This window comes from Lontra canadensis, unplaced genomic scaffold (assembly GCF_010015895.1).
Source record: "Lontra canadensis isolate GAN:19392208 unplaced genomic scaffold, GSC_riverotter_1.0 scaffold23, whole genome shotgun sequence".
Classification (NCBI taxonomy): domain Eukaryota; kingdom Metazoa; phylum Chordata; class Mammalia; order Carnivora; family Mustelidae; genus Lontra; species Lontra canadensis.
Window position 1 is genome coordinate 6,868,942 of NW_022631017.1, and position 15,167 is coordinate 6,884,108.

Here is a 15,167-nt window from a genome sequence, read left to right on the forward strand (position 1 = left end):
TGAGTTAGCTTAAGCTAAGAGGGGACACAGCTCTTTTTGAAGATAAAAGTAGGATTTGGAGTTCAGCAACCATACTAAAATCCAGGTTTGGGGTAGGTTTTGAAGCTTATTGGTGGTTGGATTCTCATTTTCCAAATCCTGCCAGCTGCTGTGATGTTAGGCTTTACTCTGATGATCCTGTTCATTTAGGCAAGTGCAGGTTGTGCCAATGGAATGCCACAGAAAGCCTGATGGGACATGTGACTAAATTTATGAGATATGAAATGTTTTAATACTACAAGTCCATACGTTCTTATTGTCAATAATTCAAACATTATAGATAACCAAAACTCTCTCCCTAAAACTTAGCCCCCTTCCAGGGTGTAGAATGTATGATAGATTTTTGTGCAACCTTCTTTGCCTAATGATTAAAAAATTGGGTTTGGAAGCCAGACTGTTTTTGACTAGGCATCCATTAACTTAACATTTGGGCAACTAAATTTCTTTATGAACTTAATTCCTTGGTTATAAGTGGGGACAGTAAAATTTCTGTCTCATCGTGATGTTGAGGATTAATTGGATAATACATCTAAAAACCTTGGAAAAATGCCTGAAACATAGTGTTGAATAAATGTTAGCTGTAATTTTCGTATGTATTCTAGTTAGCATTTTTATGTGCCAGCCCTCCACATATGCATCTTTTTTCCTCACGTACTGTAGGAGTTAAACTATCTTGGATAAGGTTAACCCTGGTGGCAAGGATTTTTAAAATTTTCATGCAAGTGTTCTTTTTGGTTTAAGCTTGGATTATCTCAGAGTATGCTGCTAGGCTGTGTGTGAGAACAGAGTTCTACACCTTCAGCTCTTACTGCATACTTCATGATGTATAAATGATGCTTACAAATATGCATGAGTAGAGACTATCTTCTGGCTCTGATAGTTTTATCTTGCCCATAGAAGTATCATGTTAAAGCAGGATGCACGGTTCTCTTGTTTCTAATAGGTATGTCAAATTTTCTGTTAAGATTCCTTCAGTCTCTTTTGAAAGACCAGTCTTTTTAAATTTTTTTTCTTGTTTCACAGAATTGTAATAATTATGAAAATGTCTTTGATATCTTTTCCATGGCTTGTCGGCACTTTCTTACCTGTTTTTAGGAAGGGAGGCCACTAAGACAGTCATCTCTTCTTAATATTTTCCTTCTTATTGTCCTGGGGCTTTATTAGATTATTATGGAATATTCTCTCTGTTGGGACTATTTTAGAAGACTAATATATATAAACAGAAGTTAACATTTACTGAATACTTCTTATGTGTCAGGCTCTGCTTTAAGTGCTTTACTTACTCATTATCTCTTTTAATCCTATCATCTACTTATGAGGCAGATACTGTTATTATCTTCATTTTAAAAGCTGAGGGAGCTGAGGCACAGATTAAGTAACTTGCCCAAAGTCACATTGCAAGTGGCAGTTCTCAGATTCAAACCTAGATCTCTGTTCCAGAGCCTGTAACTGCTGGCCTGGTAGTAAACTCACATAAGGTTTGTTAAGGTGGGTGTACATTTAAATAGAATGATAAAGCCAAATATTTCCTGAAAAAGCACCATAACTAATCTGATTTTATTGTCTGTGGGAAGGAAAATGTGAAATCATGTATCTTCTTAAGTGTGGGAAAAATGATGTGAGATGATTATTCATAAATAATTGTTTGTCTCGGACCATCCTTAAATGAATACAGCTGTTCTGCTTCTTTATGAATCATTTTCAGTAGATAGAAAATCACGTGCACCTAGCTCAGGACCAGCATGTATGTGTTTAAAAGGGACTAGAATGAGTTGATTTGTAGATTGCCATTTAGCTGCTATTTGTGGAAATGGGCTCTCAGAAAGATTGAACTGTGCAGCAGTTCGGAACTGATTAGTGATTGGAAATTGTTCTTTTGTCCTGTTAAATAATATTTGAATGACAGCAGAAAATTATGCAAGGAAAGAAAGGCAGGAGAAACGTGACTTATGGGTCTTATAATTAGAATGCCACTTAGAAGTAATGGTCTAAAAAGTCAATGTTCATTAACAATCGACACTTGTCTAGGAACTGGAAGGAGTTATAGTACATGGTTTTTGTTCTGGGCTATGTCTTGTCAGAGAGAAGCATTGGCTTTTTTTCCCTTCATGTAGCCATTCATTCCCCATTGAAATAGTAAAGTACAAAGGGTAGGCAACATTTAAAATAACAACAACTCTGATAAAATGTTTTGGCTTTCTTTAAAGTGTGGCCACACGTGGTCAGCAATGTTTTCCTCTCTCCTCTCCATCTTTTTAAATTCCCATTTCCTGTCTGAGAATCCCTTCTAAGTGTTGATCAAAATTATGGCTTTTAGCATGCATCTCTTTTACAAGTGTCTTAAAGAGTAGCTCATTGACCCCTGAGACTCTTTCAGGAATCAAAACTGTGTTCATAATAATACTAAAACATTACTTGCTTACGGGGTATGTAGCAGAGTTTTCCAAAGGCTACATGATTTGTAACCAAGTGAATACAGAAAAGGCTAGGAGAATCTAGCTGTCTTCCTTAATCCAGACATTGAAAAGATCTTCAGAAATGTGAAGTAAGACCACTCTTCTCTAGATTTGCAATGAGAAGCACTAAGGTTTGTTTCTATGTTAGAGTATAACAGTGGGGGTACCTGGGCGTCTCAGTTGGTTAATCAGCTGCCTTTTGGCTCAGGTCATGATCCCAGGGTCCTGGGATCAAGCCCCACTTTGGTCTTCCTCCTCAACAGGGAGCCTCTTTCTCCTTCTCCCTCTGCTGTTCCTCTTGCTTGTGCTCTCTCACTCCCTCTCTCTGTCAAATAAATAAATAAAATCTTAAAAAAAAAAAAGAATGTAACAGTGACTCCAATCTAGGCGAGAGAGTCATGATGCTCCTGTCTAGTGATTGAGTGGATTGCAACTGGTCACAGGCAGTGCCCACCACACAGCACCTCTGTGTACATTCTAGGGATATCCTGATAGACTGAGGCTATGTCTCCTGGTCTAGAGAGGTGAAACTTTTGCTCCTTTTTCATAATTGTGCTGGAGGGTCTATTCCAGATTATAAGGAGCTGTGGAAATCTAGAGAAAGGAGAGCTTGACTTTAAGTAGGAACACCATACAACCTTGACAGTGACCCCACTGATATGTGCCATATTTGGAGTTTTCCTTGTATTGGTTGCTCCCAATCTTGGGAGGACCAAAGGGACCTTTCAGGACAGCCTTTTATTTGACTGTATTAATTGAGCATCTCCTTTGTTCCAGCTATGTTCTAGGGGCTGGAAATAAGTCAGTGCACAAAAGAAAAACAAAAACATCTCTGTCCTCATGGGGCTTCCATTCCAGCTTTGGAGTCCTTTGCTGTAGTCCCAGCTCCCTCTTCAGGGGACTCTGAGTTGGTGATGGCTGCTGTGGTGCTCATACCTCTGTGTCTTGAGCACTGACTGGTTTTGCTAAGTGGCTAGCTGCTGAGGATAGAGTGGAAACTGCTTGACATTTTGTGATTTTTATTATTATTATTTTTTTTTAAAGTACCAAATGGTTGGGAATTTTCAAATCATATGTGGAACAATAAAGGTAGCCTATCTAGTCACCCTTATTGTGGCTATTTTAATCTTGTTTTGTTTTCAAGTTAGTGCCACTTCTGTCGAGAAATTTAACTTAAAATAATTAAATACCAACTAATGTTAAAATTATTCTAATTGTTTTTCATTATTTGAAGAAAAATGTTCATACATGTGTGAGATTTTCCTTGCCTGGTGAGTTGCTCCCAAGACCCTGTAATTTGTTTAATAGACTTTTATACAGAAAGAGATTACTTGGCTCATTAGATTGAGTCATTTAATAATGACTTGAAGGTTAACTAATGCAGCCATCAGACTCTTGCTCACCGGCTGGACGTCTATCACATCACCAAATTCAGTCATTTCCAAATGCAGACGAGTGGGAATATCATTAGAATATTAATGAAAAAAGAAAGTGACATTCAAAACGTGAATGACCAACAATTGTCTCTAAAGATAATTTTAATTTTTAAGATAATTGTCTCTAAAGATAATTTTAATTTTTAAGATACGCTTCTTGGGGCGCCTGGGTAGCTCAGTGGGTTAAAGCCTCTGCCTTCAGCTTAGGTCATAATCCCAGGGTCCTGGGATCGAGTCCCACGTCAGGCTCTCTGCTCAGCGGGGAGCCTGCTTCCCTTCCTCTATCTCTCTGCCTGCCTCTCTGCCTACTTGTGATCTCTGTCTGTCAAATAAATAAATAAAAATCTTTGAAAAAAGATACACTTCTTAATAGAAACTTTTTTTTTTAAATGGGGTGGCATTGTGACCCTCCCTTTATTGAAGGTATTAAAGGAGCTTTTTATTTATTTTATTTTTTAAAAAATATTTTATTTATTTATTTGACAGAGCCACTGAGCCACCCAGGCACCCTATACCCATATTTTTAAGCTAATCTTTAGTATTTTTAAATCTTAATTTGAGGGCCATTTTTTTTTTCCTTTTTGGAAGCAAGTACTCTGATTTCATTAGCACACAAAGTGTTTTTACAAGGCAATTCTAAAAGACCAGGAACCCCGTGTAAAAGACATGAATGGACAATTCAGGTAAAGAGGAAAAAATATCAGTTGTCACCATAATTAAAGACACACACACAAACAAAATATTATTTATTTTAATTTTAATATTTTATTTCAGTAAAAATATCTAAAGAAGTGTCAATCCCTAGTACTGGGGGAACACATATTCTCAAATACTACTGATGGGAGGTGAGGGAGAGAGTATAAATCAATGCATCCTTCTTGGAGGGGAGCTTGATGATATCTATCCAAAATTTAAATCCACATATCCCTTGACACCGCAATTCATCTTCTGCAAATTATCTCATAGACACACTTGCATAAGTGTGTCATGATAGATGCCAGAGAGTACCAATGGTGCATTTTTGAAAATAGCATTAATTCTTCACTCGTAGAAGAGTTAGTTCAATGGATTATGCAGTCCATATCATAGAATATGGTATGTAGTCTTTAAAAAGAGTGAGATAAAGCCATATGTATGGGAAAATGTCCAAGGCATGTTAAGTTTAAAAAAAAAAGATACGGAATAATATATATGATCAAGTTGGATTTATGTTAAAAATTATGTTTCTAAAAGCATAAAATATTTTTGGAAATATGCTCCAGAAGGATGCTCAGTTAACAGTAGTTACCTCTAGAGAGGCAACTAGGGACAAAAAGCAGAGGGAGAGCTTTACTCTTGTAGTTTTATGTTCTGTATGCTATTAGTTTTATTTTTTTAAGCATATAAAATTAATATGATAAAACAGAACTCCACTGTCCTTTGCTAAACTTTTTTTTTTTTAAATAAACTACCTCCAACGTGGGGCTCAAACTCACCACCCCAAGATCAAGAGTCACCTACTCTGCTTACTGAGCCAACCTGGTGCCCCTCATTTGCTAAACTTAGAATGAACCCTGGGGCTCCTGGGTGGCTCAGTCGGTTAGGCGTCTGACTCTTAAGCTCAGCTCAGGTCTCGATCTCAGGACTGTGGGTCGGGGCCCCGTGTTGGTCTCTGTGCTGGGCATAGAACTACTTAGAAACAAATAAACAACAACAACAACAACAACAAAACTTAAAATGAACCTTGCTTTCCCTAACTAAAAAAAATAATTATAGAAAATTTCAAACTTTATCTATACCCCTTCCATCTTCCTTACAGTGCTCCTGGATTCTTTTGAAACAAATCCTAGACATTATATTATGTCATCTATAAATAGTTTATTATGTGCCTCTAAAAGATAAGAATTATTTTTTATAAACATAACCACAGTAATTATCATGCTTGTAAATATTGATAGTAATTCCTTAATATCACCAAATATGTTAGTCAATATGCAGATCTCCCCAATTATTTCATTTTTTTAAATAGTTGGCTCATTTGAATCAGGATCCAAATAAAGTTCAAACATTGCAGTTAGCTGATAGTATCTCTCTCTCTCTTTCCTCCTTCCACTCTTTTTCTTTGAAACTTCCTTGTCCTATTTGAATCATTTGTCCTGTAGGATTTCCTTCAGCCTGAATATTGGTGACTGTATCCTAGTGACAGTTAACCATTATTAGATTGTTTACTACATTGACTGTAAATTAGTAGTAAAATCCAGAGACAAATTAGATTCAGGTTCTGTTCCTGAGGAAGAAATTCTTAGTGAGTGTTGGTGTATATTTTCATTATGAGGTAATGTATGGGTATCTTTTTTTTTTTTTTTTTAAGATTTACTTATTTCAGAGAGAAGGAGTATGAGCTGGAGAGAGGTAGACGGAAAGGGAGAGAATCTTGAGCAGACTCCCTGTTGAGTGTGGAGCCAGTACAGGGGCTCAATGTCATTGCCCTGAAATATGACCTGAGCTGAAACCAAGAGATGGATGCTCAACTGACTGAGTCTCCCAGGCATCCCTGTCTGGTTATCTTTTTTGTGATGTCAGTAGCCACTGATGATCATTGCCTAGGACCACTAATTAAAGAGTCTTCCATAAATGGAACTATTAGCTAGTGGCTTTGGGCAATACATTAAGTATTCTAGGGTATACAACATTTGGATACAGATTATTTTAAATACTTTCTGACTCTTTTATTGTCTGCAGCTATTTCCATTGGTCTGCTAGTTTATCTTTGAACCCTTTTGTCATTGTGTAAAGTCTTCTATTTGATCATATGGATCATCATGTTTTTTAAACCCCAACTAAAAAGTTACTTTTGGGGCGCTTGGGTGGCTCAACTGGTTGAGTGTCTGCCTTCAGCTCAGGTCATGATCCCAGGGTCCTGGGATCGAGTCCCATGTCCAGCTCCCTGCTGAGCAGAGTCTGCTTCACCCTCTCCCTCTGACCCTCTCCCCTGCTGTGCTCTCATTTGCTCTCTCTCTCAAATGAATAAATGAAAAAAACTTTTTTAAAAAGGTTACTTTTAATTTTTCAGTTTTTATTGGATACTTTTCTCCCTTCTGAGTATATGTAAAAGGAATCAGAGACCTGATTACTAATAATTAGCCAAACAGAATACTAGATTGTAAAGTTGTTTGCTCGCTTATTCAGTCTTTCATTCAACAGAGTTTATGAAGTATATCTGCTATGTTCATGGTACCATGTCCAGCTCATGTTGATTATCGTTGTGATGCAGTCCTTTAAACAGGTGGTATAGTGCAACATGGTAGATGCTGAGTAAGGGAGGACATGTGTGTGTGTTCCGAAGCATGAAGAAAGTTCCCCTAAATCAATCTTGAAGGGTAGTGGAAGGTTTCGTGGAGGAAGGGTAAGTAAGAGCCAGACCAAGGAAAGGTAGGTGGCCAGGGAATGATGAAAACATTCTAGGGGAGGGAGCAGCTTGTGGAAAGGCCTAGAAGTGAGAGTAAGCTGTTCCATGGGGGCACTAAAAATAATTTAGAATAATGGGAGCATAGCTGTGGTGTGAGGAACGTGGGATGGGCTAGAGAGGGGCAGGGCCAGACCATAAGAGACTTGATGAGCCATAGTGAGTTTGGGCTTTATCCCCAAGGCAGCAAGGATGACGTATTTGAGTTTCAGGCCAAAGGCAGGAAGGCCTATTAAAAAAGCAGTGACGGTACTGTGGACTACAACCGACAGTGGTTTGAATTAGGTTAGAGGCATTGGAGATGGAAGTGGTCTTATTTGTTCTTTCAGAAAATACTTTCAGATAAACCTGTTTCTTGGTAAGTGCTGTTCTAGGCGCTTGGGAGTCAGCAGTAACCAAAATAGAACTCCCTGCCCTCCTGGAGCGTAACACTGCAGTGGGGAGAAAGACAGTAAATAAATAGATACTGTGCTTATCTAGTGGTAATTGCCTGGGAGAAGGATAAATCAGAAAGAGGGATGAGGATAAGGGAGTGTGAGTGGGAAAAGATTTTTTGTGTAGAGTGACCAGTGATGGCTTCACTGAGAAGGTAGCATGTGAGCATACACCCGAGTGAAGTGAGGAAGCAAGCCATGCGGATATCTGAGGGAAGAGTGTTTGAAACAGCAGAAACAGAATTGCACGGGTCTTGGGATCAGAGGTTGCGTGGTGTGGCAGAGGAACAGTGAGGAGGCCAGTGGCTGAAGAGGAACACGTGAGCAGGAGAATAAGGGAAGCTGGGCCAGAGAGATAGCCTTATTGGCCATTGTGAAATTGTGATGGACAGAAGTAGAATCAAGGTTCAAACGGAAGAATCTGTAAGATTTGGGGATTGACTGGATATGGGTGGTGGAAAGGAGGAAGGAGATAGGGAACACAGTGATCTTGTAACGTGAATATTTTGACTTCATTTAAGAGAATAAAGCAGCTGGAGCAGATAAGCTTAGAAACCTATTATCATGCAAATCTCTTTTTTATTACAACATTGGGGAAGAGGTAATATTGATTATACCCATAATGAAGGGAAGAAGTCTCTCACCGTAGAATGGATTTTCCTTTGGTTTTTTGTAGTTCTCCAATTAAGGACAGACTTGACTGGTCAGCAGCCAAGAGAATGCCTGAGGAACGGGGAAGCAGGGCTAGGCTAGATATGGATAGAGCCCTTAGGATACTGCAGACTACCCCGCCACATTACCACACCCTATATACACAGACACACGCATATTCCATTTGCATTTTGTTCTCTTCTTTGCAGTCTTTAAGATCTCTGCTAAATTCCTAGTTGACATTAACCTAGTTCAGTAGTATTGCAGCTGTTTCTACTAAGAGGGAAGTCATCATGATTTTGTGTCTTTCCTAAACATGGTATTGGAGATGCCTCCATCCATTAAATCATCATTTACTAATGATCTGCATAAGTCTCCATGCAATGCCTGGATGACAGAGAGGACAATGATATGGTCATTGTGCCAGCTCCTAAGGACTTCAAAATTTACTAAGGTGGACAAGGGAAATCAGGGGTCACAGTTAGGCATGCTGTAATACTGGGTGTGAAGAAGGTATGGGGAGTCCAGGGAAGGGTTCCTTATTCTTTCGGCTAAGTGAGGTAAACTTCTAAAAGAGGACGATAACTTCTGAAGCCAGGACATTTTCATGTTCTACCTAATCTGTGTGGAACATGCCCATCTACTTCTGTCCTTCTTTCCAAGTCCTTCAGACCGATCTTCCTGAGAAGACTGTGTTTATAGGTCCCTGTATGACCTTCCTTGTTCTTTCCCAGTATTCTGTAGACTATAATAGCCGGAAGGAAACAACTATGGGGTCAGTTAACAGAAAGCAAATAGTATAAGTAGGTTCATATGTAGTTTATTTTGTATTAATTCCTAATTAAAAATTAGTAATACTGTTATACAAATAGAACTATATAGAAGTAGCTTTAAAAATACCTTGGCTTCTGGGGCGTCTGGGTGGCTCAGTTGGTTCAGCATCTGCCTTTGGCTAAGGTCACTATCCCAGGGCCCTGGCATTGAGCCCCCTTGTCTGGCTCCCCTCTCAGCAGGGAGTTTCCTCCTTCTCCCTCTGCCTCTCCCCCCAACTCGTGCTCACTCTTTCTCTCTCAAATATATAAATAAAATCTTAAAAAAAAAAACCAAACAGTGGCTTCTATCCTACAGAACAGCATTTCTCGAACTTGTGACATTTATATACCACTGTGTCACAGTGGTATTTGTCACACACAGGTAAAATTTGTAGAGTTACTTAGTATTTTTCTGTAGGTCAAATCCCCCCCTTTTTTTCTAACTTCAAAGGCTACTTGAACCTCATCTTAAAAAATATTTGCAGAGTTATGATTTTCTGTTATTTTATAAGAATATGTGACTCCGGGGCGCCTGGGTGGCTCAGTGGGTTGAGCCTCTGCCTTCGGCTCGGATCATGATCCCGGGGTCCTGGGATCGAGCCCCGCATCGGGCTCTCTGCTTGGCCGGGAGCCTGCTTCCCTTCCTCTCTCTCTGCCTCTCTCTCTGCCTACTTGTGATCTCTGTCTGTCAAATAAATTAAAAAAAAAAAAAAAAGAATATGTGACTCCTATATTAAAAAATATTTGCCCCTGGAGTGTTCCATTTCTGGATGAGACTGGGTAAGCACACGCCACCCAGTCTTTCCCACAGGATGCAGCTAAAAAGTTTGGTAGAACACATGGAATAGCAATTCAGGGATTCTGAGAAGTCGGCAGTAGCAGGTAGATTAGAGAAGAGCAGGATTTGAAATACCATCATCCAGCTGGGAGTGGATTTTTATTTTTTATTTCTAGTGTCCTCTGTCTGGACTCCATGCCCCCCAAACGTGGAAGTGGGCACCAGACAAGGACAGAGAGAGCTCTAGGATAAACCCTCTAGTGCTGACTCAAGTGGAAAAGGAGACTCCTAGCACTCAGAGAGAGTAGTAGGAACTGCCCCCTTTAAAGAAATTTTCATCATTCTGTCATGCCCCAATCCCCAGGAAATCTTGTGTTGGTGCTGGCAGTGTCAGCAGCAGTGGGGGCTTGCAGATCCCTGAAGCTCTAAGGGAGTGGAACCTTTCTCTCCAGTTGGAAAAGCTGTCATCCTAAAACAGTGGGGGTGAACTCCCATGACTTTTTTCCTTTCTCTGTCTTGCTGCTGCCTAGCTCCCAAATTATGAGGTAGAATGAGATAACAGAAGCCCCAGGTGTCTGGCTGGAAGACAGGAAAGGGGAGCTCCAAAGAACTGAAGAGTACTTAGGAGACAGTGGAGAGGGAGGAGCTTAGGAAAGTAACCCCATAAGGTTGTGGTCTCCTGGGCTTACCCCCCGAGTTGTCACATGCATGGATCTGTTCTCAAACAGCATATCAACAACTGTGAGCATTGAGATATAAGATGAATCACTGTCTAGGTCCTAGACTGGCCACTGGGTTGCGCTCCTGCCAGACATATCAGAATAGTTTTGCAAAGGCTTTGAATGTAGAAATGACATTTAAATCATACCCCACAGAAGGTTGGTTGGAACTTGGGACCGGATTTCAGCCAGGTGGGTTGCCTACTAAAGTAAAAATATCAACATTTTCCATAGGATTTAAACAAGATGCAGAGTCTCATAATATTGAAAATGTCCAGGACAGAATATAAAATTATTTAGCCTACAGAAAAATGGGAAATTCTTAGCCAATGTGAAAGAGACAACCAATAGATAATACCTCTTCTCTACATGTGGATTATGCCCTTCCATTCAATTTGATTAGCAAGCCTTGGCCACATGCCCACCGCTGGCCTAGTGACCATTGCCAGGGAGTACCACGCACAAACGGGCTGACACGTCTCAGGACCCACCTCTGGAGCTAGTGCTGAAGTCATCTCCTTCGGAAGCATATGGCCCTACAGAAGAATAGTGGCTACTCAGAGTAAAAAAACAGAAGTTCTCACTTCCAGACTTCATAAAAACTTATCTAAGTTGGGTTCTGAGATTTTAAGGGACTTTTCTATAATAAGGTACAGAGAGGCTTGAAAAGAGAGAATCTGTCAGATGGCTCAGTACACTTTTTATTAAGCTTCTGGTGTGTTTTCCCTTTGTGTATGATTCTTTCTTTATTTTTTAGGCAGATGGGGAAATATGCTTCAAGGCCAAATGTTGTTTTAGCACTGAAATAAATAACTTGTTGAAGAATGCAGGTGTAGGGAGCCATACTTTAGCCTTTGTAGCCGAAGATGACAGCCACTGACCAGTAGTTGCCATCCCCCTAGCAGAAGTGCCCATACTGGTCCGGGATTTGTAGCTGCAGACTCCAGGTCCCAAGTTTGGCACAGTTTGCACTTGCTCTCCTCTGTTCAGGAAGAAGGATTTCAGGTGTTCATACTTCCTTCCTTGCTTCCTTGTCACTGTGATCCCCTGAGTTCCCAGAGGTAATGTACTGTATCATTTGAAGTTTTGCTTTCGTGTGTCTTCAGAGTGTTTCTTTTTCCTCTTCTGCTTGAATTATCTCTGTTCAGCTCATCACACACCAGCTACTTGGGAATGCAAAGCAGAGAATTTTAGAAAGCATGCTTGAGAGAGAGGCTACTGAAAGTGGCAGCAGAGCTTATTAATGTTACAAGTTCTTAAAGCCTTAAATGTGTCAAGCTTCAATTTGTGCAGGCAAAAATGGGTCAGAATGAAGATAGCTTTAAATTGTAAAAAAACTTAAAGCTGTAAAATGGCAGGATCAGATTTTGAGGGACTAAGTTGAAGAGGTGACTAAGAGCCCAGAGTAATAGTTTGCCCAAAAGTCCTTTTGTATTACCTTTATAATATTAGACCAATGGGAAAGGGGACTTTGTGGGAATCAGGTGGAAAGATCTCAGCAGAGAGCAAGCTAGTCATAGTCCTCACTCTGTTGGCAGTGTCATCTTAAGATCTGGAGCAAGTCACAAGATTAAATGTTGACACTCATTTCTAGAGTGCTAACTCCGTGCCAGGCATTGCTCTAAACATTTTACATACTAACTCATCTAATACTTACAATAATCCTGTGAAGTAGAAACTGTTATTGTCCTCATATTATGGATAAGGAAATTGAGGCCCAAAGAGATGATTTGCCCAAGACTGTATAAAACTAATAAGCACAGAGCTAGAATTCCAACCCAGGCAGCTTGGTTTTGACCTTTTAACCACTATGCTGGATTGCCTCTCAGTTTGGTTTTACATGATGCATTAAAAATACCTACCATAACTATCTTTCAGAGTTGTGGGAAGCAGAAAATGAAATGATAAAAGTTCTCTTAATAAATAATTATTTTTTCCAAAAGAAAACTGTAGCATAAGAACCCAACACCAATGCTAGCGATTACTATGAGAAAGCCCATTTCTAGAGAACTGTGACATTTAGAATCAGAATCTTAAGTTAGGTTAAAAGTTCCTCCAAGGCTTCATTCTAAGAGGATTTTTATCTAAAATCGTGGTTCTCAGATTCTGAAAATTTCACAGATCTGTCAAATATACACTTGTGTATGCGCGCGCACGCACACACACACACAAACAAAAACACACCCCAACCCAAACTACCATCTGCTATCATTTACCATTACAGAAAGGGCATATAACACCAAGAACATTGGTGAGATATAACCCCTTATTGGGTATATGATTTGCAAGTATTTTTTCTCATTCTGTAGGTTACTTTTTGACGCTGTTGTGCTTTTTGGTGCACAAAAGTTTTTAAGTTTGATGTAGTCCTTTTTTGTCAATTTTGCTTTTGTTGCCTGTGCTTTTGGTGTCATATCCAAGAAATTCTTGCCAAGTCCAACGCCATGAAAATTTCCCCTATGTTCTAGAAGTTGTATAGTTTTAGGTCTTATATTGAGGTCTTTAATCCATGCAGTGTAAGATAAAGGTCCAACTTCATTCCTTTCCATATGGATATCCAGTTTTCCCAACATCATTTGTTGAAGAGACTATTCTTTCCTCAAAGAATGGTCTTGACATTCTTGTCAGGATCATTTCACTATGAAACAAGGGTTTATTTCTGGGCTCTCTGTCCTGTTCTGTTGGTCTGTTTGCCTTTATGACAGTACTGCACTGTTTTGATTACTACAGCTTTGTAACAGTTTGAAATCAGAAAGTATGAATCCTCCAACCTTGTTCTTTTTGAAAATTGTTTTGGCTTTCTGGAGTCCCTTGAGATTCCGTATGAATTTTAGGGTGATATTTCTGCCAAAAATGCTATTGAGATTTTGATAAAGATTTTATTGAATCTCTACATCACTTTGGGTAGAGTAGGCATCTTAACAATACTGTTTTCTAATGAACATGAGATGTCTTCTCATGTATCTGTGTCTAGTCCAGTGAAGTGATTTGGTCCTGGCCTTTTCTTTTTTGGGAGGTCGTTTGTTTTCATTGAAGTGTAGTTAGCACACACAGTGTTACATTAGTTTCAGGTATACAACTCAGTGATGCACCAAGTCTGTACATTATGTTGTTCCCACCACAAGAATGGCTACCGCCTGTCACCATACAGTGCTCTTACAATACCATCAACTATGTCCCATTGGGAGGTTTTTGATTTCAGATTCAATTTCCTCACTGGTTATTGGTCTTTTCAGATTTTCTTTTTCTTAATGATCTCGTCTTTTGTAGATTGGTAGATGGTGTGTTTTCAAGAATGTATCCATTTCTTCAAAATTATCCAATTTGTTGGTGTGTGGTCACTCATAGTATTCTGTTATAATCCTTCTTATTTCTGTGGAATTAGTTGTAATTTTCCCTTTCATTTCTGATTTAAATTATCTAAGTCTTCTCTTTTGTACTAATTAACTATGTAAGGCTTTGTCAGTTTTGTTGATCTTTTCAAAAAACCTACTCTTAGTTTCATTGACTTTTTTTTTTCCTATGCTGTTTGGTTTCTTTTTCTTTTTCTTTTTTTAACCTAATCTTCGTTATTTCCTTCCTCCTGGTAGCTTTGGGCTTAGTTCTTCTTTTTTCTAGTCTCTTGAGGTGTAAAGTTAGTTTATTGATTGAGGTGTTTTGTTGTTGTTTTTTTAATGTACACATTTATAGTTACCCTCTTAAAAGCACTGTTTCCACTGGATCCCATAGTTGTGGTATTTGTTTTTGTTTTTGTTTTTTTAAGATTTTATTTATTTATTTGACAGACAGAGATCACAAGTAGGCAGAGAGGCAGGCAGAGAGAGAGGAAGAAGCAGGCTCCCTGCTGAGCAGAGAGCCCGATGCGGGGCTTGACCCCAGGACCCCAGGATTATGACCTGAGCTGAAGGCAGAGGCTTTAACCCTCTGAGCCACCCAGGCGCCCCGTGGTATTTGTTTTTTTCACTTTCATTCATCTCAAGGTATCTTCTGAGTTCCCTTGGGACTTCTTTGACCTCTTGGTTATTTATGAGTGTGCCGTTTAATTTCCATATATTTGAAGATTTTCCTATTTTCCCTGTGCTGTTGATTTCTAGTTTCATTTCATTGTGTTGGAAAGGCTACTTTGTATGATTCCAGTCTTCTTGAGTTTGTAAAGACTAGTTTTGTGGCCTGACATGTGGTTTTTTTTTTTTTTTTTAATTTCAGCGTAACAGAATTCATTGTTTTTGCACCACACCCAGTGCTCCATGCAATACGTGCCCTCCTTAATGCCCACCACCTGGCTCCCCCAACCTCCCACCCCCCACCCCTTCAAAACCCTCAGGTTGTTTTTCAGAGTCCATAGTCTCTCATGGTTCACCTCCCCTTCCAATTTCCCTCAACTCCCTTCTCCTCTC

At 39.4% G+C, this 15,167-nt stretch overlaps 1 protein-coding gene across 2 annotated transcripts in view; it reads left to right on the forward strand.

Annotated features, from left to right (window-relative positions):
• The window catches only part of USP49 (ubiquitin specific peptidase 49), a 75,163-nt gene that overhangs the window by 23,524 nt on the left and 36,472 nt on the right, over window positions 1-15,167 (forward strand). The gene's annotated exons all lie outside the window — the stretch shown is intronic.